The 25,010-nt window shown below is 33.7% G+C and overlaps 1 protein-coding gene across 2 annotated transcripts in view; it reads left to right on the forward strand.

The window, feature by feature from the left end:
- The first annotated feature begins 21,196 nt into the window (after positions 1-21,196).
- The window catches only part of PIE1 (SNF2 domain-containing protein / helicase domain-containing protein), a 34,632-nt gene continuing 30,818 nt past the window's right edge, over positions 21,197-25,010 (forward strand). For both annotated transcript variants that reach the window (XM_028197455.2, XM_028197456.2), the window contains exon 1: positions 21,197-21,316. The gene's annotated coding sequence lies outside the window, so the exon portion shown is untranslated. The remainder of the gene's footprint in view (positions 21,317-25,010) is intronic.

The raw sequence follows: 25,010 nt of genomic DNA on the forward strand, positions 1-25,010 counted from the left end.
GGTTGGGGTTTCATTCATAATAAACCTAGATGCATGTTTGGCATGAAGAAAATGGAATGATTGTTGGATCATTGATGAAAATGGGACCTAAGGGTTGAAATGGTAATTATGGAAAATGGTCTAATTACATTGTTTAATTAATTGGGATAATTAATTGATGAGAAATGAGGAAATGAAATGTTGATTGAATATCCATTTGTGCATTTATTTTCTGTTTTAGAAATAACTGCTTTGGGCTATCGGGGGAGGATAGTCGTGATTGTTGTAGACAATGTATGTTGATTAGGCAAACTGAAACTAATCAATGGAATGTGTTATGGAACTTGACAGTTGCTAGAATACATTAATTGTTTGTATTGTGTGATTGTATATAGAACCAATGTGTTTATATACGTTATGTGTAGAGGAGGAGATAGGGGATGTACTCCGCGGTTTAGGGGAAGATAGGGGATGGACCTCTAAACCGGATAGGTATTTGGAGGAGATAGGGGATGTACTCCGTAGACAGAGCTCATATGCTTGTCTAGAGAAGTGAAGATAGAGCTCATATGCTTATCTTTGTGAAGTATGAAGTGTGGATACAGCTTGTATGCTTATCTGTGGATATTGTTGATATACATATCTGTTGTGAAGTATGGATACAGCTTGTATGCTTATCTGTGGATATTGTTGATATACATATCTGTTGAGAATGTGGATATAGCTTTTATGCTTATCTGAATGTGAGATATAGTTTTTATACATATCTGTGGAAATGATGATAGAGCTAGCATGCTTATCTGTTGAAAAAGGGAAAATGAAAAGTAATTGGGACTTGTAAGTCGTTGACATAAATATGTAATTTATGTGATTGAATCAGTGGTGACCAACTATCAATTGCTAATGTTTTAGTCATTGTCCATGGTTGGTTTAGTGTATTTCTACTGGGCTGTGGCTCACCCTATATGGGAATATCATTTTCAGGTGCAGGAAGCATGCCACCTCCAAGGACATAGCTGGGAGGCTAGTGGCGAGCATAGTTTTGTCGTTTTTACTTTTGATGTATTACATGTAATTTCAAGCCAAGGGCTTAATGTGTAAACGAGTTAGAACTCATTGTTGTAACCAAGTGTTAACTTGGAAAGCTGTAAGCCCGTAGGGCATTTTGTTATGAGATTAACATGTAATACTTATGTAATGGAATTCTAATGAATGATAGAAGGTGGTTAGTTTATCTATTAACGCTTGTCTTATTTGTTGGGTGTAATGTTATTATTTTGAGGGCGTTACATTAATTGATTGTTATTTAGGTTAATTAGGGAGTAGTTTAACATGTTTACGTTGAGAGGGTGAAAAAGTCCTAATTTCATATTTTGACTTAATAAATCTCAAAGGGGTAAAAGTGAATAATGTTTATTAAGTGTTGATATGGATTGAGTGTGTAGTTTTGAGTTGGGTTGTGGTTTTAATATCCATGAATTGAGCTTTTTGAAATGAAGGGAATGGATTTTGGATAAATAATTGAGTATGCTAGTTTTGAAAAGAAGAAAATTGATTTTTGAAAAGAAAAAGAAACCACAATGTTTTGTAAATTCAAAAATGAATTTGAAGTTGGATTTTGAACGCCTTAAATATTATGGTTATTGGATTTAAGGTCTCATGGGAATTGGATTATTGTATTACGTGTGTTAAATACATGTGCTTAAAGGTTTTGTCCTTGGTCATTGGCAGATGATAACATTGTGTTGTTGAATAGATTATGTGTATGTAGCACACTCAGGTTATTTATGCTTGTTGAATTTTATGATGGTTGGAAATGTGCATGTGTTGTTGAATAGATTATGTGTATGTAGCACACTCAGGTTATTTATGCTTGTTGAATTTTATGATGGTTGGAAATGTGCATGTGCTGAGAATAAGAGGTACCATTGTGACACCCTGAACGTTTAATTAAATACCACATAAATATTTATAGTTATATATAATTATGATTGTATGTGATGATATATTATTAAATAAATAAATAATAAATAAATAAATAAATATATAAATCTAATTTGGCATTGGGTTATCAAATATGAGATTAATTAGGAATTATTATTTGGGGCCAAATTAACACAAATATAGAATTATAATACTAGTTGCGCCAAATTAGAGTTAAAGATAGTAAATAAATAAATGTAAAAGTAAGAGTAAATAAATAGTAATATTAATAAGCCTACTAATGAAATAAGGCCAATCTGTTACTTGCCATTAATTAGTAGATTATAATCTCTCAGGAGAGATAGTTAGATGCCACCTGCACCATCTAGCTTTAGGGAGAATGAGTCACCCTGTGTAGGCATCATGAGTTTGTATGTATATAAGAAGTTGGGGGGGAACTGCAACAGAGGTAAAAGAATGAGGGAAAATAAGAGAGTGAAATAAAGAGAGACCGAAAGGAGGAAGAACAGTTTTGAAAAGATAGGAAAAATAGAAAGGAAATAGTAAGACTCAATCTTAAGGTGAGTTATATTATACCTTGAGTTACCATAATATATTTTACGTATGTTTTGACTTATCATAATTTATTTTATGTAAGTTATATTTTATGAGTTATATTAATACAAATTCATTTTTATAAATTATATTAATATTTTAGTTACATGGATTAATTTTTGAACTCTATTTGTTTAAAATGAAACCCATGGATATGTTTGTTTAATTTTTTAAGAATATTTGACTATGACCTTATAAACAATTATGTTTTGTAAGTACCACCACGGGGGACTTAAATAACCATTGGCCTCTGTTTGGCCATTTTGTGGTCCTCTGTTTGTCATGGATCCATTGACCTCTGTTCTGACTGTCACTTTTGTGACCTCTGTTCTGCTCTATTCTGTACCATGGTTATGGTTATTTATTTATATAATTTATGTATTTCAGTTTCTACCACTTAAATGATTTATTCACCAAATTGAGTTATGTAAATGTTTTGGCCTAACTAACCATCTATGTTTATTATCCTTTCAGGTGATGAGATGTAGGGGAAACCCTTAACCTCACGTAATGGAACCCGCACGAGGATTGATGTTGAACCACTATTTTGTCTTTCTTTCTTTCTTTTTTAATATTTTTTTTTGCTCCCTTTTGTTTCTACTCGGGGTCGGTCACTGAATAATAAAATAATAAAAGCTCTCTAAATGTATTTTCTCGTATTAAGTAAAATGGAGTAATTTCCTGTTTAATTATTTTTATTTCCGCTTGCACAGTTTAATTTACTACGAATAGAATAAGTTAGTAAGTTGCGATTCTAACCCTAAGCCCCTGGGGTTGGGTCATGACAACTATTACATTCCAATTAGTACCTAGAGAATTGGTTGTGAGAATAACAGGTGTCATTACCTTCCAGCTAGCGCTTAGAAAAATTGGCAGAGGTATCATTACCTTCTAGCGGGTGTCTGGTAAATTAGTAGAGGCACTATTACCTTCCAGTTTGTGACTGGTAAATTGGCATGAGTATTGGAAAGGTGTATCCTTGGCTTACCGTGCTTGAGGAAGGTAAAGCGTTGTTGGAATTCTTGTTATCATCTCGATTTTATCATGTGTATCATGCATAGAGATGATTATTTTATGGAGGAGGTTGGTTGTCTTACATGGTTATGTAGGATGCATTTCATATGTATTATCCTCGTGTTTGTTATTTGTAATGGGTGTAAATTTAGGAATTGGGTAAAATGAAATTAGGGTTTGTGGATTTGTTTCGAGAATATAATGTTGTCCGGTGGATTTGATAAAAGGTAACTGGAAGAAAGAAAAGTGAATTGTTATATTGTTGAGTAAAATGAATGATTTTGAGAAAAGTACCCGTATAAGTATATTTTCGAGTATAAATTGATACTTTATGTATTTGATATAAAGTAAAACGTTCATGATCATAGCTATATGTATGTTGTTATTATTTAGGATCATATTGGGATCCCTACTGGATTCTATGTTCATCTCACGTTGCTAATCCTTTTTCAGGTGAATGTCGAGAAGTGGTTTAAGGTCGAGGATCTTCCTTATCTGTTGGCCACGGGGCCTCTTATCTGTTGACGAAATGACGTTCTTGTAAAAGGGTTAAACCCTTTCTTTTTTTATGTAATGATGTAAGCCTGTGCACAATTTATTTAATTATTGCATGTTGCATTCATTACGTATGCAAGGATCTTCATTTAATTATCTTTATTAATGTATCTGAACTTCTGTTCGCTATCTCTGAAATTATAATATAACGATGGGCTTGGAAATGTTATCTGTGTAATAAAATGTGGAGCGTTACAACTTAGTATCGGAGCGGGCCAGATTTGAATACTTTGAGCTCGTGGAAAGTGATTTTTACTACATCGGGTTTGCTATGCTTTGTTAGGACGTAACATATAGTTAGAATAAGTGTTAGGATTTATGTGTTGCATTTATGTGAGCATGGGGTTAAGTTTCTTGGATAGCACTTGTATTTGGTGAATTTGCTTTGAGGTCTTATTAGAAACAAGCTTGATCAACGTGGTTTTTGATAAGAATTCCTTGAGAGTTCCAGGACGAGTGGTTATCCTTGTAGACTTGATTCGATTATGTGATTAAGTGTTTAATTGTTTATATGAAGTAGAATTGTGTGTTTGGGGGCTAACTGTGTCTTGTAGCCTAGCGGTGGTGAGTGTGTGCCTTAGGGAAGGCAATTGTACTGTGCACTAAGCTTGGTTTTGTTTTGGGTTTTCTAGGATGTCTACACGAGGGAATAGAGGACGATTTGGGAGTAGAAGTGTCGGTAGGGGGCACAGCGGTTCCTTTAGCACTTGTCGTTGCAGCATGGGCTGTTGCGAGGAAGTCACACGTGAGATTGTGAGAGCGGTGTAAGGTGCTCTAGCTCGCAATGAAGGTGACAACGGGCGTACCCTCAAGCTTACTAAGGAGTTTTTTCATTCCAATCCATCAGTGTTTTTTGGGGAGACTAAACCATTGGAGGCAGAAGATTGGTTGGAACAAACTACCAACCCTTATTCCAAACAAGGCCTAATAACTATAGGCATCAAGATTTACTAGAGTGATATCGGGCACTATTCAAGTGTTAAATTATAACATTTACTACTGAAAAGCCCTATCCTTATAAGAATGTGGGGTACTTAAGTGTATTGGATAATAAGTGAACTTATTGTCCAATAGATTTTATGATAATTATTAATTAATAGCATTTTTCATCAAACACTATTAAAAAAAAGTCATTAATTGTTAACTTTCAGTAATAGTTTAAAAATTTTGTCACAAAAAATGTCACTAACTATAAGTTTTAGCGACAGTTTAAAAAAATCGTCACAAAAAAATATAACTAATTTTTACCTTTTAGCGACAATTCAAAAAATTCGTTACAAAAAAAAAACACTAATTGTAACTTTTAACAACAATTTGTAAAAATCGTGATAAAAAAAGGTGACTAATTATCAATTTTTAGCGACATATGCAAAAAATCATCATACAAAATTATTTTTAATAACGATTTTACTTGCAATAGGATTTTATGAGATTAAGTCCAACTATTAAGACCTATTGGTAGTTTGCCTTAAGAATTTAACATATTAATTAAGTTTGTTTCACCTTTCGTGTGCTTTTAATTGCACAACTTAAAGCTGAAATAAATAATAATTTAATATATATTTTTGAATTAAAAAATCAATTAAATAGATTAAATTATATTTTAATTATTATCTCTAGATGGTCCATAATAAATTATAATAAGAGAATTGATAGTATTAAGGTTAAAATAGCCTTAGAAAAGGCAAGTTTTGAATACCAAATAAAATTTTTATAAGAATTATTATTAAATTAATCCACATATTTTTATTAAATTAATCCTGGTTTGAAATTGGTATTAGGGTCTGAATTTTTAGTCTTACCAATCTTAATATATAAGCATTAGATATACAGAATAAATTGAATCAAATAATTTAACTAATAGTACTCTATTATAAATAATTATCGAACACAATAATACTATAATCAGGTTATTAAAGGAACTTAACCAAAATCTTAAAAATAATCAATTAAAAATTATACACGAAATTCGACATCTATTATTAAACAAAGGTAAACAATTAGCTATTGTATAAAATAAGCAGAGTACTACAATTATTTATTATTGTCCTTACAAGGGGAACTCTTCGAAAAAAACCATTTGAGCTAATACCACCAAAAAATTGAAAAAATAAATTTAAGTAATCATAATCTAGAAGAATTTGAAGTAATGGCAAAAGAAGAAAAAATAATGATATTAAACATAAAATAATATTAGAAATGGCCAAAAAATTAAATCAAATAGATAATTCTGTACTAGAAGAAATAAATAATAGTGTAATAGAAATTGAAGAAGATCTTTTCAAATAATTAGGATTAATCATTCTAAGAGAAATAGAACACATTTCTCTTGAAGACCTAGAACAATTAATGGGAAATAGTAATATAGAAAAAGAAAACAACATCCTCAAAAAATTTGAAGAAATAAACAATGTAAATAATACGGAAATGGCGGTAGCAAAAACAGAAGAAGGAAGTTCGTCTACTCTAGCAAATCTAAACCACCCACATTTTAGAAATTTAATAGACAATAAATGGAGGAAAATAATAGGAATTATGATTACAAATGAAAGAACGAGACATTATAGCTATCTAAATAGAAGAGCACATGTTAAGAGAACACCTACTTACACAAATTTTACATCTAGACAAAAATATTTTTAAGATAAGTACCATTAAAACCAATTAATAATACACCATTATTTTCTAGACATTGAGTGTGTCGCAAACATAAACGAAGTAATAAAACAATGGAAAAGAGGCATGCATCATGTCCTGAATATTCATGGTAGTAACTGGAGTGTACAAAGCTTTTTAAATTATATTGAACATATCCTCTCAAGAATAGTAACAAGTTAGTCCGATAACCTTCATTATGGAAGAACCACCTTTGTGATAACTCCTCATTGGGCTGAAGAATTACTTGCACTAGGATTACCTTATGAGCCTGTATATGATTATCTAGAATATGTAGAATCTGGCAAGTTTTTATCAGAAAGAGGATGCAAATTTTTAAGAGATTATATGATGAAGCAAAAACTAGCTGATATGGATTTCATGATGAAGGAAGATGATGGAGTTTGTAATCTTGCAAACATCATGGGTGATGAAGGCAAATAGAATCTTGCTAATGCTATGGACTGATGGAACCACATCACCTTTAACCTTATTTTATTTCAACTTTAACTTTAATAATTGTACTCTCTAGAAGTGCTTATATAAACGGCTTTCAGTTGTAAGTAAGGGGGACATGGATCTTCAAAGTATTCTTGAGCTAAGAAAGATGTCTAGACCTCAAGCCTTTTTAGAGGAAATAATATTCTAGCAATCCAACAGACTAAATACACCCCTATCGTGTAATTTTTTTATGAAGTAATATAAATATTTTCCTTGCTTGGTGTGTAAAGGCTGTGTGTTATTATATTGAGAGTTGTTTCCATTAGGTCGCCTAAATATCCTAATATAATAGTGTCTAGAGTTACAATATATGGTACGAAATGAAACAGATTTGTGCTAAGCCTGATCTAAGGAAGGAAATGTTGAGGTTAGCCACTTCTAGAAACTGAAAGCTTGCCAACACCAAAACCCTATGCCGACTAAATTTAGGTAACGGTCAAACCCTTTAGATACTATTCTTATTTCGGAAGTATAGCTTACCTAAAGCTAAACATCATAAAATATAATAATAAATAGAGCTATTGTTAATATTATAAATGAGTAATTGTATTTATAAAAATAAAAATAAAAAAACTTTATAAGTACTCTACACATTTCCACTATAGAGGATCCTCACTCATCAACTATATGGCTATGGTGATAAGTAGGGGTGTTCACGGGTCGAGTCTTCACTGCCAATCCGTCACTCGAATTGACAACTTCGGGTTCAACACCTCAACAACCAATTCTGACCATTGTAATGCTCAAAACCATTCGTTGGTTTGATTCGGTCTACCGGTTGATCTCAGTTAAAGCCAAAGTAAAGGGACGAGAGAGCCAAGAGGTCACTATCAAAAAAATAAATAAACCGAACAGATAATTATATATAAAGCTTTACTTCATCATTCATGGTTACTTACAAAACCAAAGTTCATAATCTCAAAAAAAAAACTCATGAAAGATGGACTTGAAAAAGCTACAAATGTTCATCACCATGGTCACTTTCAGATCTAAAACTCAAAGACATAATCTTTGACAACCTTGAGAGAGGGGAGCTGTGAGAGAAATGGTGCATATCGCAGATCTCCATTACAGACATTGAGAGAATATAGCAATTCCAATTTTAACCTGACCCTTTTTGCATCTTGTGCTCGGGTTTCTTGGTTCCATGTTGTTTTTTATATCTTAATTCCCTTGTATTTCCGTAAATTTGGCTATTGGGCTGTTGTGATTACATTTGGGACAGGTTGGTTGCTTAGTTTCCAAATTTTTGCCGCCCAAATTTTTGTTCCTTCACTTCAGCGGGCTTTGCAAACTCTTAGTATTTTTACAGGTCTACAAAACTACTGGAATAGTGTATTCTACGCGCAAGTGGCCATTCTTGCTCTCGAGCGATGTTCTTCTGTCTGCAAACTACTGGTTGTGTGTATTCTGCACTCGAGCGTTACTTCTTGTGCTTGAGCGGAACAACTTATTGTGTCTGACGCTTGAGCATCGCTTTATGCACTCGAGCGGACTGTGCGTATATCAGTTCTCGAAAATGACTTTTTACATCACTTTTTCATATATTTCCTCTCCAAACCCTAAACTTAATACTCTCTCTCTCTCTCTAAAACCTACATTCTCTCTACTTTTTCATCTAGATCCGTCGATTTCTCTACCCTAGTGTCTTTAGGAAAAGGGTAGAGCATCTTAAGAGCTCTATTTTGATCCGAATAGATCTTGGTTTCAACATATTCAAAGTTCCTCTACTTCTTCCTTGGTCATCTAAGCTCGAGGTAAGGATTTTCTCCACTTTCATATGGGTTTTAACTTAGTTATTTGATGTTGTATGGACGTGATTGGGATTTGGAAGATTTTAGGCGAAACCTAGGGTTTTGATTTAAAGTCAAAAGAGAGTTTTTCAAATCAAAGTGTTGAAAATGATTATAAGTGTCAATATGAGGACGTGTTGTGTTGAAATTATTGATTTTGGTACATGGATTGAGTTTTGGACGAAAATGGGATTTTGCCATAAAAGGGTTTCAAAGGGTTATTTTGTATAACTATATGAAATTGGTATTGGAAATATGAAATTGGGTGAATGTTTGTATAAATGGTGGAGTTGGATATGTATTACCTTTTACCTATGAAAATTTGGATAGTTTATCTATTTTAGAGATTTTATATCTATTTGGGCTATCGGTAGAGGATAGTCATGAGTGTTGTAGAAATTGCGTAAGGATTAGGTAAATTGAAATTAACCTCTTAATGGTTGTCATTGAATATGATTGGGTATTAACACATTGTATATGTATGAGGTTTGGGAGGAGAAAAGGAATGTACTCCATGTTTGGGACGAAAAAGGGGATGGACTCCATTAAATTAAGTTGGCATGTGTGTCTAGGGTGAAAGTCCTGAAATTATTGTGTACATGGGTGCCGATTCTCGCAGACGAAATTTCCATAAAATGGCAAATTGAAGTGTTGTGTATTGATTAGGTATGTTTGAGAATCACTAAGTTGTAGTCTCAGCTGGGTTGTCTGGATAATAATGAACATAACTCGTAAATTGAAGTGAAATGAATTGACATGAATGGAATTGAGATAGACGAATTGAAATTAAAGAATTTGGTATATTATGACCTTGTAAGATATAATTGATTCTATAATGGGCATTTGACGTACACTTCATGCTTATACATTTATTAAGATTCATATATTGTGTGAGATTGTTTCTACTGGGGTTCGGCTTACCCTATTGAGAAAAACCATTTTTAAGTACCGGTGACATGCCTTTGCCAAGGCAATAGCTTGGAGAGACCTGAAGCAAGGGCTCATTTTTGTTGTATTTAATTTGTATATCTAAGCGCTTTAATTGTATTGAGCTGGACTCATTTTGTTGTAACCAAAGAATGACTTGGAAAGATATAAGCCGTTAGGGCATTTAAATATATGTTCAACTTTCATCTTTTGATTATTAGTAACACATGCGGTAGATTCAGGATAGGACATTTATGAATGTATATCGCATGTGTCACCTTTTGTATATTAACTCTGATGAAATGAAAATATGTTGTTTAATTCTATATCCACAAATAACATGGGTTTATCATATATTTTTGAGGCGTTACAAAGAACATTGTAGATCAATGGCATCTTTCGAACTATAAAGGTGATGCAAGTTTAAAATCGTGAAATTGTTTGGATTTTTGATATAGAACTTTCAAGATGTATTTCTAGTATGAGAACTCTTAAGATTAAGAGATATTTTAGAGAGAGAGAAAGAGAATGAGTGAATTAGAGAGAGAAAGATAAAAGATTTGAATTTTTTATTTTTATTTTTATGATGTAGTCATTTCCCAAGTTTTGAGAGAGACATTTAGAGAGAGAAGAAACAGAAAAAGTTTTCTAATTTCTAGGTTAAGCTCTTCCCAAAATAAAAAGGATATGATACATTTGCTCCATTATTCTAGGGACATGACATTAAATTAATGCAAAGGCACTGTTTTTTTTTTTTTTTTGTTTAGGTTGATTTTCTTCGATTTTTGGACACAAGATCCAATGCCGATCGTGAATCCATGAAAAATGATTTCTTGCATCTGTTGTCGATCGAGTTTATTTTTGAAATCGACTGTGTAAGATCGGGTCAGACTGGCTCAGTAAGTTAGATTGGTCGGATAAATTTTTGAACACCCTTAGTAATAAGGCATTGAAGATTACTTTTGTTTATTTTATTAATTAATAATGATGTTATAAGCTTCAAACTTAAGAATTTGTATTAGACTTGTTACGACCCAACCCCAATATCCAGGGGCTGGATGTCATAACTAGTTGATTCCTAAGTTACCAATGATTAATTCTAAATTAAACAAGTTAATAACACAACGGAGTAAAATAAAAGATGTAAATGAATATTTATTTTATTTAAAACATACATTGGAGCTTTTATTTATTTAATAAGAGCTAGATAATAAATACAAATAATCAAAAAACACAGTATTTATTCCAAGCCTTGATCCTGCTTTTTGGGGTAGAAAACTCCTCCCTAAGTTTCATTACCTAAAAGGGTTTAACAACTATAAGTACATAACAAAGTGAGAAATATTATACTGAAAACATAAAGACATAAAAATCACCATGGATAATTATTTAGACTAAACAGTGAATAGTTTGATTCGAATAAATAAATTATTTTAAATAACAGAATTATAATGCATGAATCATACAAACAAGATAATCATCACCACGATACAGAACAGAACATAACAGTGGGAATGGATCCATAACAAACAGTGGGTCACTAAAGTGACTAATCAGAGGGCCCATGGTTATTTAACTCTCCCAAGGCATGGGACCTCCATGGTGGTACTTAAAATATTATCAAATCCCAAAATCATATTTAATAAACTGTTATATCCATAGATTTCCCTTTTTAAACAAATATGGTTCATTAAATAAATAACATATTTGAAATGTTAATATAATTTACAAGCATGATTTACATAAAACAGTTTGTGGTTACTCAAGGTATAATATAACTGATCTTAATATTAATTATTAGCTTCACTTTTCCTTGTTTGAAGCTCCTTTACTATGTTGATTCTATTTCTCTTTTGTTTGCTTGAGTCTCCAATAGGAGTTCACCTATTTATATAGGTGATTCAACAACAGTACTTGGGTGCCAAGCATCAGAGCACTAACATGTGGTAGCCTAATTGCCATATCTCATTGTCTTCATCTTACCCATTAGGCAAAGCTTATCCAAAGCAAATGCCTAATTGTACTATGGCTTAAATACTAAAATAATTGTATTACCAAATTTTTTTCCTTGATAGAACATAATGACCCCTAACTTAAATTAAAGGGGAATTGAGCTATAAATCCCAAAATGTGGAATTGTAATCTAATCAGTCCCATATTTAATTTTGTAGACACGAAGATCCTATTATTTGGGGATTCACGTTTTTACCCTTTTATGTGTTGTATTTGTTTTCTGATATTTTGTTTCCACGATTTAAGTGTTTGTAATGTTTGAAAAAAGCGTATTATAGACTTTTGTGGGTTTAGTAGTTTATGTTGGGTGACCTACATCACCTTTATGACCTACCTTTTGTTGACCCACATTTATTGACCCATGTCATTTTGCAAAGCCACTTTTTGATGCCCCACATTTCTATCCAAACGTTTCAACCCCCAAACTTGAGGATTCTGGGGGTGTTTGGGAAGAAAAAAAATAGCCTAGTTTAGGCTAAAAATCACAAAAAGACAAAATAGACTAAAATAACTAATAAGACAAAATATCACATCAAACCCATAATCATTTCACTTTTTCTCTCACAAACATCACATCCAACCATAAAAAAATCCAATCATCTTCCCAAACACAAAAATTTTAACCTACTAAAATAGCCAAAAACTAAAATAGCCTACTAAAATAACCACTTCCCAAACGAGGCCTCTGACCAAAACTATTGATCTGTGCGTTTGTCGTTTGGGGTTAGGTCGGAGCAACGTTGCGCCATTCTCATTTGGAAAATATATCAAATGTTTTAGGCCCAACAGAAATCAAGGATTCTGACCAGCTTCCTCGATTCAGTGTGTTTGTTGTCGAGTGGTTTGTTACAGACAACGTCGCGTCCATCATTCTGGTTTAGGTGTTCCACATTCAATTGGGTCATGGTTTTTGCCACCCCCAGAGAGGATTTTCACTGTGGATGTTGCATTTGCAAGTGGTCACCACATCTGTGGGATCCAAAATTCAGGAAGTGTCATTGTAGGTTCGGATTCGACCCAAACACATCCACTACAAAATTGAGGAAGCCAATTGGAAATCCTGATTTGGTTCATCAATCGTCTATGGTTTTGCCGTAGCAATTTTTCATCATTCCCATTTGGTTATTTCACACTTGTTTGGACCACCGATTCACGTTCGAATCTTCATCCCAAAAGTGGCAACCACATCTCCATACTGTAAGTCAAGACTCTGAAATTAGTTTCATGAGTTTTTAGGGTTTTGAAATTGTTGTGAATCTCGCTTTGAGTGGAATTGGATCTCACATTACACAATGTAGTTAAGGAAACCCCTCATTCCATATCAACCAAAAATACAGAATCTCCCATAAAAAAATCTTACCGACGGTTATGTGTGTTTTGTGTTATTTTTTTAATGGATTTGTGTTAGGTGTTGTTTACGGTGTAAATGTTGCCATGTGGTTCATGCAGTTGGTCATTGTGTGATGTTATGCAACGATGTGGTGCTAATGAGCCACGTCTGAAAATCTGTGGCACCAAACACATGGTCACATTGCAATGGTCACACCTATTAACACCCATTGTGTTGATGTGATTTCGCAGCAAATTATTGTATTATTCTTTTGGATTTCAATTTTCAACATAAATGGTGTGTTTGTACACTCGATACATATGGCTGCCATATCTCACGTTCACATCGTTTAATAATGTACATGCAACACGGCCTTAGTGAACGTTCACTTTCACATTTAATTACATTTTTTAGAATTCAAATACTTGCGAACCCTAGAAGCCCACAAAATCCTGCACATATTTGATCTTTCCAAAAATATGAAAGTGAACGTTACACGAAGAAAGGGTAAAAAGGTCACCAAATCCATTCCAAAATTAGCAAATGGAATCTTACGGATCATATTACCAAAAAGAAAGGACTTCCCAGAGTATTAAAAAACAAAGAGGACTTCTTAGACTAAAACTCTCTCAAATGGGATTTTTCAAGAATTTTCCCTAAATTAAATTACATTTATCACATATAATTATAATATTAAATATACTCTTTCTCCTTCTTCTTCTTCTTTTTCTTTTTTTTTTATTTTTTTATTTTATAAATCATGATTAGTTAGTATTAACACAAGATTATTTGGTACACCTTTTATGTATAGTTTATCAAGTAGTAATAGCGTAAATAAGTTGAAAAAAACTAATTATATAGAACTTGAAAGAGAGATACTTTTAATTTTTGCTTTTTGATTATCAACTTTTTGCTTCAAATAATCTATACCAAACAATGCTTGTAACGCCTTCAATTTCATAAAACCCAATTTAGCAAATTTAAAACCATATTCGCTTTTCATTTCCATTAATCAATTAAATTATAAATGCAGAAGTTGATAATAATCCTCGAAATAAAACACTATTCATAAATATAAACAAATCTCTTTCATTAAGTATATTCCATTTCAAGTGTTCCTTGAGATACAAAACATGATTACATGCATTAATACATCCATAACTCTAAAGGTTGAATCTATAACATTTAACATACTAAATAGAAAACTACACAATATCCAAAATAAATGCCCTAAGGGCTTACAAGTTTCAAGAGTCATTTTTAACCCCAAATGCAAATTAAGCCCTAGGCTTTACAAAAAACAAAACACAAGTCTTAACTCCCAAAATCCTCCTTAGCCTTTATCTTGGTGGAGTTATGCCGTCAACACTTGAAAATAGTTTTCCATATAGGGATGAGTACATAGCCTAACAAAGATAATCTTAACAAAGTGCATGAGTTTAACATAACCATGATCATGAGATGCAATGATACGCCATGCTCAAAATATACAATTTGTTTTTCGAAAGAATATGTCATTCACCTTTCAAACACAACTGATTCAATAACTTTCATCACATTAAAATCATTGGGTGGTAATACAACATGGAAAATCTATAGGTACGTGTTTGCTAGTAGTCTCTCAAAACACTACCAACCAACCCTACTTTATCGACTATTAATCGGAAGGAAATTGGAACCTACCTCGCATTGTTTTCCAAACTTTCACCAAGGACCTTAAGCCAACTTAATTCTCATTAACGTATTTACACCCCTAGTTAGATTTACTAAGGTATTTACTCCAATTCTCAACATTTTCCAAAAGTTCTCAACAAACCAACCCAATGCATTTCTCAAAATGCAATAAGAGGTAAAAACATGAATCATGAAATGTCAATGCTATGCATGCTTTTCCAAGTGGTTTCAATTCTCTTAATTTCATTTCCATTTTACAACAATCAATGGAATCCTCCACTAATTGCCAAAACAATTATCTTTATCAAAATATTCTAATGAGGCAATATTAGAGCATAATTCAACAATTCTCAATGCTTTCAAATACTCATAATACTTCAAGAATTCCATAAATTTCTTAATGCACAAACAACATTCTCAATCTCCATATTTTTCTAGGGTTTTGGAAAAATTAGGGGTTTCTCATTTAAAGTCCAAAACTCTCAAATTCAATTACCAAATGATCAATTTTAAGAAAACAATTGAAATATTGCACAAAAGTTTGAGAATTTCCCCAATTTGTGCAATAATAATAATATTATCAAAACCTAATCTGCCAAAGAATAATAATATCAAAATATCACATAATATTGCCAAAATACATACAAAAGGCTAAGAAAATCCCTACATCAAAGATTGGGAGAGCGAAGAAAGAATTTTGGATTTTTGAAAATTGTTGGACTGATGATTGTTCCGATTAAAATGATGCCCTTGACGCATTTGTCACTTTAATCCAAAGAACTAAGGCGAGATTGTCACTTGATTTGGTTAGGATCAAGAATTTGTAATGGGTTAGGTAGGTTTTAGAGAGAGTGGAAAGAATGAAGAGAAAGGAATTTAGATTGAGAGAGAGACTGTAGAAAAAATAAGTAAAAAAGAGAAATGGAGCATTAGATAAGGGAGAAGGGCACGAGAAATTAGAAAAAATGTGGAAGGCCGCATGTGCGGAGGCCTCTCACCACACTTGGGGAAGCCTTTCATTGCACGTGCAATTTACAACAGAAGGTTCACTTTCTGACTTTCATTTGCCACACGTGCAAGCCCAATCCACCGTATGTACGGAGCCTGTAACTCAAAACCTCGACAGTCTGCACTAATCCACACGTATGGACTCACTCGTTGCACGTGCGGCCATGCCTGGCATAAGCATGACTTTGCTTATGCATTCTTACACTCCGTTGTTTCATTCTTATTCCTACACTCCGTCGTTTCATCTTTAAGCCCGAAATTCAAAATTTCAACTTGCTAAAACGTTAAGGAATGCTAAGCATGACTCCAACCATAATCATTACAATATTAAATAATGCGCAAGGGCTTCGAAAGTAAAATGATAAGTTTGAATACACGAGGTCAAGTTGGGTTTGAGGCCTGGGACATCACAACCCCTCCACATTAGAAAATTTCATCCTCGAAATTGAAATATTGAAATCAGAGGGAGATAAAGAATATAACAACAACTAAGTAAAGTTAAGGGTGTAAATTTGGCCCAACCTAGAATGGCCCCCTTAGGCTGGGCCACAGGCTATAAAATTAGGTGTAGGCCCAAGGGGTATTCGGGCCTCGAACAAGTTGGCGGTCTGGGCCTCGGGGTAGGCCTGAGAATTTTTATTTTTTAAAATTTTTTCACCAAATTTTTTTTCCCACACCAAAAATGACATCAGGCCTTGAGTGAGCCTAGAGCAGGCCGATAGACAGGCTCAAAAACACATGGCCCAGGCTCAAGATCTCGAGCTGGGCTAGGCCCACCTAGGCCGTAGGCTTGCAGGCTAGATTTGCACCCTTGAGTAAAGTTAAGTATTTTCAATTTCATCATTGGGAAGTTTTCAAGCGCTAAAAGTCTTAAGGTTGGTCAAAATGGAGTGCCCACATCACCATTCAAGAAATGTGTCTCACACCTTGTAACCTTACAAAATGTGCACAAATAGAAAAGGATTATCTGACACTCCCCAATTGAGAAAGACATAATGAAATTACTTTTCCAATCATGCAAGGAAATTTTGTAGAAGATTTGAAGGACTATACATGTGTATAAAATTGTGCAAGATAACACAATTTGAAAACCCTAATCTTTGAATCTTTGTTGTCTTCTTTTTTAGGTTATTGCTAATTTTAACATCGGAGAACCCTTAGAAAGGACATCTCCTGTCCGGCTCGTCATAGATAAAGTTATGATCGGCCGGCTCATCCTCAAAATCCGAAAATAAAACAGAGATAGATGGAATCACTTTGTTTTTAGTGACATATATAATCAAACTAAATAAGATTTGAATAGCTGTCACGATCATTTACATCAATTTTAGCTGATATATACGGTACGGAAGCTAACGTTTCTACAATGCAAGTAAGGTCACTTGCTTACTTTTTTATTAGTGTACGTTGGTGGTAAGGAATGAGGCATTAGAAAGATTAGACTATACTAAAGTAAAAAGGCATTTGGGAAGTGACTAGTCATTTTTAGGATGAAAGACATCCCCCATGCCTTGCTTTTTTAATTGGTTGTTGAATAAGGAATGATGCTTAACTTACTTTTCGTTCAAAACATGAATGGCTTAAGGGCCTTCGTTGCGAATATGCCGAGAAACAGGAATGATCAAAATGATAGAGATGTTAGCTAAACAAAGGCAATAGGACCATATTACAAACATTAGACTGATTGGCTTTGATTGGTCTAGTAAAAAAAATGGTGACACCTTCAATGAGAGGAATATCAGAGAGCTTGATTGAAACCAAAAATTAGTGCTAGCTCTAAGGTAAGGCTATGAAGCCCTTTCTTCAACTGGTTTTGGCTTGCCCCTTGTATAGGTTGGAGTTATGAAGCTTACCTTATTCATTATCATAGAAAGGGGAAAGCGCTTTTTCAACTTACTGCTTGCTTTATCGTTTCTGAGAGGCGAATGGAGCCTGATTGCTTGAGGAATCTACTTAATTAACCATTTCACCCCATGCTAGAAATCAACTAGAACATGATTCTACTACGCCTAACAAGTCATTGGCCTCTAGGTACTAAAAGATTTTTTCTATTCTCGACCATCGGTCTTCAATCGCTTGTTCAATCATTTTATCTATAACGGATCTTTCTAGGGAAAACAGAGGCACAACCAGGAGAGGAATTCCTAATATCCCTTGGGATAACACTACTAACTATTCAGATAAGAAAAAGAGAACTAGCATAGGAATAACAACATCCAAGAAGAGAGATAGCTCTATACCCAACTCGGTGACTAGTTGCCAACTTCAGTTAAAAGTCTAATGGGACCCTATATCATGGTCATAGAATTATGTTAGCTCATAGGATAAAGAAGACTACTTTCTTCTACTGATAAGAGAATAAACAGATAGAAATGAAATATCATCCTTACCCTATTCCTTCTTAAGGTTAGGAACAGATGGATGATTAGCTACTACTTAGAAGGGTAAGAACTACAATAAGGACATCCCTTATTCTATTCATTTCTAAAGTCAGGAATAACGAGATTCTAACTCAAAGCATTACTTCCTTAAATCACTTATAGTTAAATAAGGTGATTTGCTTAACACTTTCTCGGAGAGCTACAATAAGGGCATCCTTACCCTATGCCTTAGCCGAAATAGACAGATGAAAACTCAAAACATTACTTCCTTAATTCACTAATGGTGAAATAAGGGAATTTACTTTATATTTCTTATTAGAGAGTTACAACAAGGGCATCATTTACTCTATTCCTAGGAAGGAATAGCGATATGAGAATTGATAGCTACAATTACGTAGTCTCGTGCAAGTAAGAGGGTAAAAAACATCTTAGCTCCCCCTTACCTTCTCTCATGCACTTCGCTTCTCTCCCTGAGGAAGGAAAGAGCTACAAGCATTAGGTCTGTCACTCATTTCCTTATGGGCTCTCTGCCCTATGCTTTTGGGTGGTAGGGGCAAAGAGCCAAGAGAGAGTTCCCAACCTCCTTACTATAAAAGAAATTTAATGATAGTGACAAGATTCTGAGAGCAAACCTCTAGCGAGGAGGTTCACTTTCTCTCCTAATACTTGCTATAAGTTGAAAAGGACTATTAGAAGAAGTTAAAGCATCATTCCTTACTCACACCTGCCCACTCGTCTGGTTTATGAACCCCTTTTTGATTACCTCACCCAATCTCATGAGAAACAAGGCCAACAGGCCCTATTTTAACTTGTCCCTAGACAACCAATATCCCATGATGCATCCAAAGGGCTTATTTTGCTAGTGCCTTGAGAAAGAATCTAGCCCATACAGTCCAACTAGCCATCGTCTAACCCATATCATAAGTCTTACCATTTACTAACATCATGAAATTATCATACTCATCACTTTAATAGTAAGTTTGGTTAGGAAGAAAAGAGATGAAAAATGTAGGGAGATTTTTTTGGAGATTTTTTTGGGACTAGAGTTGTGAAAAATGTAAAAAAAAAAGGAGGCTTATTTATAAGTCATATTTCAGACACTTATGATAGATTAAGTCCTGTGTAATTTCTTTTAGAGTTTCAAGTCCTATTTAGATAGGAATGTATTCGACAAGATCCTATGAGTTGTAAATAAATGGTATTAATATACTATTATACACTACAATGGCAAAATCATATATAGGAAATTAAATTTAAAAAATAAAAAACCTAGTAAGTTTGCGTAACGTGACACGTTACGTTACGTTTATGTAGGTGTCACGTTACGTTACGTTTATGTAGGTGTCACGTCACGTTACGTTTATGTAATGTCCTATCTGATATGGTCACGTTACGTTACGTTTATGTAGGTGTCACGTTACGTTTCACAAACTTAATCTATGGTAACATTCATTTTCCTATATAGGAAATTGAATGTTACCATAGACCATATCTATATTAATGTGAATTTCAAAATACACGAACAAATAACATTTTCACAATCAATTTAAAAAATCAAAAACCTAGTAAGTTTGCGAAACGTAACATGACACGTTACGTTACATTTATGTAGGTGTCACGTTATGTTACGTTTATGTAGGTGTCACGTTACGTTTCGCAAATTTAATATATGTTAACATTCAATTTCCTATATATGGTTTTACCATTATTTATGATATTAACAACTAATATTGGGGGTAAATGTGTCAACAAATTTCACACAGGACTTATGGGAACATAAGTTTTTTATTAGGACCATATGTAACATAAGTCTCACTAATAGGACTTATAAATAATTTTTTCTAAAAAAAAAATAAAAAAAATTGACAATAATATAAACTATATCAACCTAATAATTTGATTTTCAAATTTTTGTAAAAACAAATGATTTGTTTTTCTAGAAAAAATAGGCAATGTTATCTCACGTATCCACATGTGTCAGAACAAAACAATTTACCTTAAACAAAACATATTTAAAAATTGAAAATTTTTATTTGAAGTGAAATCATGATTTTACTATAGTTAAAAGACCATAATCTAATATAACAAAAGAGTTATGATGGATCTAAACCAGCACATTATGAATACGATTCAATATGAATGTTAATAATTTTATTAAATATTTTATATGAATATGGATAATTATGAGATTCACATTTATATAAGAAATTTAATCAAATATTTAGGCCTCGTTTGAGAACCTTCTATTTTAGTCAAAAAGTCAAAAAATTACTAAATTAGTAAAAAAGCCAACAATCTATACAAAAAAATCAAAAATTCTCTTTTCTCTTTACTTTTTGCACATATTTTTGTAAAAAGTCAAAAAATCATCCCAAACATACTAATTTTTTTAACTCATATTTTAACTAAATAACTAAAAAATTACTAAATTAACCTGTTCTCAAACGAGACCTTAATAAAAATTATTGAGACATCTCATTTCCCATAACAAAATCTCCATACATTTTTTTTTTTCTTTAAACAAGTACGCAATTAGAGGTGGGCATAGAGTTGGCCAACCCGCCAACCCGCACAAATGGTCGAACTCGATCGCACAATTTTGGGATGCCTAGAGTCAAGTACGGATCCACTTGTGGGGTAGTTTACGGGTTGTGGATGGGTCCCAAATTTTGTAAAATCTATCCGCGTCCGTACACATTTTAATTTTCTTTCTTTTAAAAAAAAAAATTCCACCGTCAGATTGGTTTTTATTTCTTATTTTTTCTTTTAAAAAAAATTTCCACCGTCAGATTGGCTTTTATTTCCTAACCCTAGATTTGTTTTTTCCCAGTAAACGTAGATAGCAACTGAGCAGCCTCGTTCCTTCGCTTCTCTCGCTCGTTCTCTCTGTCTCTCTCTCTCTCTACGGCGGTGACCGGCGACCGGCGATAATCGCGAGCCCAAGCAAGGTCCTCTCTCTCTCTCTCTCTCTCTCTCTCTCTCTCACTGCGACAGCTCTTTTTTGTGTGTGGATTTTTATGTGGTTTAGATTGCTATTGGGTTTGAAATTCAATGTCCTAGTTTGTTTTGAACTCCCATTCCCATATAAGGTTTTCAAACAAATGGTTTCTCTCTCTGGAGGTTTGCTTTTAACTCAAAATTATTGACTTTTGAGGGTGGGTATAAACTCTAGGGTTTGGGAAAGGCTGAATTTTGTTTTTTTTGAGATGGCCTTTAATTTACACTTACATGCCTTTGTCTTTAAGCTGTTGCAAATGTCATGTGTTGGTCTTGTTTGATTGTGTCTGTGTTTTGTTTTGAACAAGTGTTAATCTGAGCTGGTTTAGTGATTAATCATTTGTTATTAGTTGAATTAAATGTTGTGCTCTTGAATCTGGTTTTTGGTTTTGTATCTTCTCTTTTTGAGAAGGGTATTTGTTTGTTGCTAAAAAATCCCTCCCAAAAAATGGGTGATTTTACAATTTTGTTTATGTTTTCTAGCTGTTGAATGATTTTATTTTGTTTTTCACATTTTGGAAGCGAAATATTTAAAATTTTGGTTGTCAACATTATCGTTTCAATGCAATTGGAGGAAAACTAACTAGTCACTGATATTTTATTTTTTTAATTGCAATAAGGGTGATGAGAATGTTGATTGATTGTGGCTTCATTTACATTGATCTGTTATGATAAATCTTATTGTAATTTTATATGCAAATGTAATTTTCATTTTGCTACCGGCGTTTACAAACGATTTGAATGGAGTAAATGACTACTCATAGTATTGAATCTCCACCAACACCAAACCCTCTTTTACCCCCATAATCCTCTAATTCTAATACTAATGTCCCCTCACCCCAATCTAAGCCGCCTAAACCCCCAATCAAGAGAAAGAGTGAGGGTAGTGCGAGAGTTCAATCCACGGTTTGGGATCATTTTGATAAGGTTGAAGGGTTGATGAGAAACGTATTGAAAATATTGCCAAAAAGGGTTTATGGCCAACTCGAGGACTCATGGGACTAACAACTTGAAAGGTCATACACCCAATTGCAAAAAATTTCCAAATAATGATATAGGTGGGCAACAAACATTGAATTTTAAACTAAAACAAAATGGTGAAGAGGGTGTTGATGTTGTAGTGGCAACGACTTTCAATTTTGATCCTTGCAAAAGAGCTCTTTCCGAGATGGTTATTATTGATGAGTTGGCCTTTAGATTTGTAGGGGGAGTTGGGGTTTAAAAGATTTTTTAATGTTATGCAACCCAAATTCACACCAATCGCATCTCGTCATACCATAGCTCGAGAGGTGGTTAACCTATTCAAATTTGAAAGGGATAGGTTGAAAAAGGCTATGAAGGGTCGTCGAGTTTGATTCACTACGGACGTGTGGACAACTATTCAAAATTTGTGTTACATGTGTCTTAACGGCTCATTCACTTTAAATTGGAAACTACAAAAAAGAATCATCAATTTCCAATAAGTTGAAGATCACAAGGGGAAAACTTTGGGTAAAAAAATTATGACATGTTTGCTTGAGTGCAACATCGATAGTATCTTCACTTGAACAATTGATAATGCTAGTTCCAATAATCTTACCGTTCAATTCTTGAAAAGAAATACCAAAGAGTGAAAGGGGACCATCTTGAATCATGAGTTTTTACATATGTGTTGTTGTGCACATATTCTAAATCTTGTTTTGAGTGATGGGTTGAAGGAAATGGATGATCTTATTGCAAATATTAGACTTGCGGTGAGGTATGTGAGGTCTTCTCCTAATTGACATGATGGTTTTAAGCAGTGTGCGACCACACTAAAATTTGAAACAAATTCTCTTGTATGCCTAGATGTACTCACAAGATGGAATTCAACATATTTAATGTTAGGCTGCCGAAAAGTTTGAGGAGGTTTTTTCCTGTTTGTAGTATGAGGATTCCAATCTTGAAACATACATCGAGGATGTTGATGGTGGGATAAGGAGGATTTTGAATGGGGAGGATTGGAAAAAATGTAAGTTGTTTGTGAGATTTTTAAAACTATTTTATCTTGTAACAAAGAAATTTTTGGGGTCCCTTTTTGTTATATCTAATGTTTTTTTTAGAGAAATGTTTGTTATTGAAAATACAATCAATTAATTAATTTTCGAGTGTAATTTTAGTAACAGTAACAATGGAAGCAGAGGAGAATTGAAGATTGAGAATCAAGAACTATCTAAGAGTGAACATTTTCATTATTTGGGATAGATTATCACAATGGGTGGGGAGATTGGAGCGGATGTGGTCCATAGAATTAAGGCGGGGTGGTTTAAGTGGAGGAGTGCGTTTGGGATACTTGTGATAAACGAGTACCTACTAGACTAAAAGAAAAGTTCTATAGAACAGCTATTACACTAATGTTGTTGTATGAGACAGAATGTTGGGCAACTAAGAAACATGTAGATAAGATGAGTGTTGCTGAGATGAAGATGCTAAGGTGGATGTGTAGAAAGACTAGAAAATATAGAGTTAGGAATGAGTATATTTGAGAATAGGTAGGCGTAGTACCAATAGAAGAAATGGCCTTGGATAGAGTCGAGTGGAAAAGGAGGATTCATGCTGCCGACCCCATTTGATGGGACTTAAAGGCTAGGCTTGGCTTGGCTTGGTTTGGTTTGGTTTGATGATATTTTGTGCACAGAGTATGAAACAAAAGTTTATCAAGTGTTGGGGGGATGAGAATAAGATCAATATATTATTGTATGTTGCCGTTGTTCTTGATCCTACAAAAAAGATGATATACTTGGTGTTTTGTTTCTCAAATTTGTTTCTTGGAGATAAGAATAAGGTGGATGACATGGTGGATAAGGTTAAGACTTGTTTGACTTGTTAATACAACCATTATGCCACACTTTATTCATCAAATGAGAAAGTCCCTAGTGTGAGTGAGGTATCAGAAATGGTGATAGATGATGATGATTCACATTCTCTCATTGAGTCTCAAGTTAGTTCCTATTTGGAGGATCAATTTACTAGTGGAAGTAAGTCGGAATTGGAAAAATACTTGGCCGAGGTTGAGCATCTTTAAAGAAATAAAAAATTTGAGGTATTGGATTATTGGAAGGTTAATGCAACAAAATATATAGTGCTATCACAAATAGCAAAGGATGTGTTGGCCATGCCTATTTCCACTGTTGCGTCGGAGTTGGCTTTTAGTACCGGGGGGTGTGTTCTTGATCCGTTCCGTAGTTCACTCGCCCCTTCCATGCTTGAAACTCTTTTATGTACTCAAATTTGGTTCTGAGTTAGATCCGTTCTGTAGTTGCTTTAATTAAGAAACAAACCTTAGCCGCCGGATTGGATATATTCAATATTAGCCCTAAATAATACTTATCCAAAACCTGTATCCCTACGGTTCCCTCATCATCGTCGTAGACAGAGAGATATTGAGACCCTCCAATTCCATTACCTCCGTGGAAAAAAAAGAAGAAATTAACTGAAAAAAAGTGAGAACAAGAAGAGAGTAGCCTTGTTATACTCAAATTCATATATAATTATTTATGTATGTATATGTATATTTTTTAGATCTGAGAGACTCGTTGGAACCTATCGGTGCTTAAATTGGAGCAGTACCCCCCGAAAACCCTAACATCACTTAGAGCCAACACCCTTGGCTGACCTTAGGGTTTT

The sequence above is a fragment of the Camellia sinensis genome, chromosome 7, assembly GCF_055761805.1.
Source record: "Camellia sinensis isolate YWXY chromosome 7, ASM5576180v1, whole genome shotgun sequence".
Taxonomy (NCBI): domain Eukaryota; kingdom Viridiplantae; phylum Streptophyta; class Magnoliopsida; order Ericales; family Theaceae; genus Camellia; species Camellia sinensis.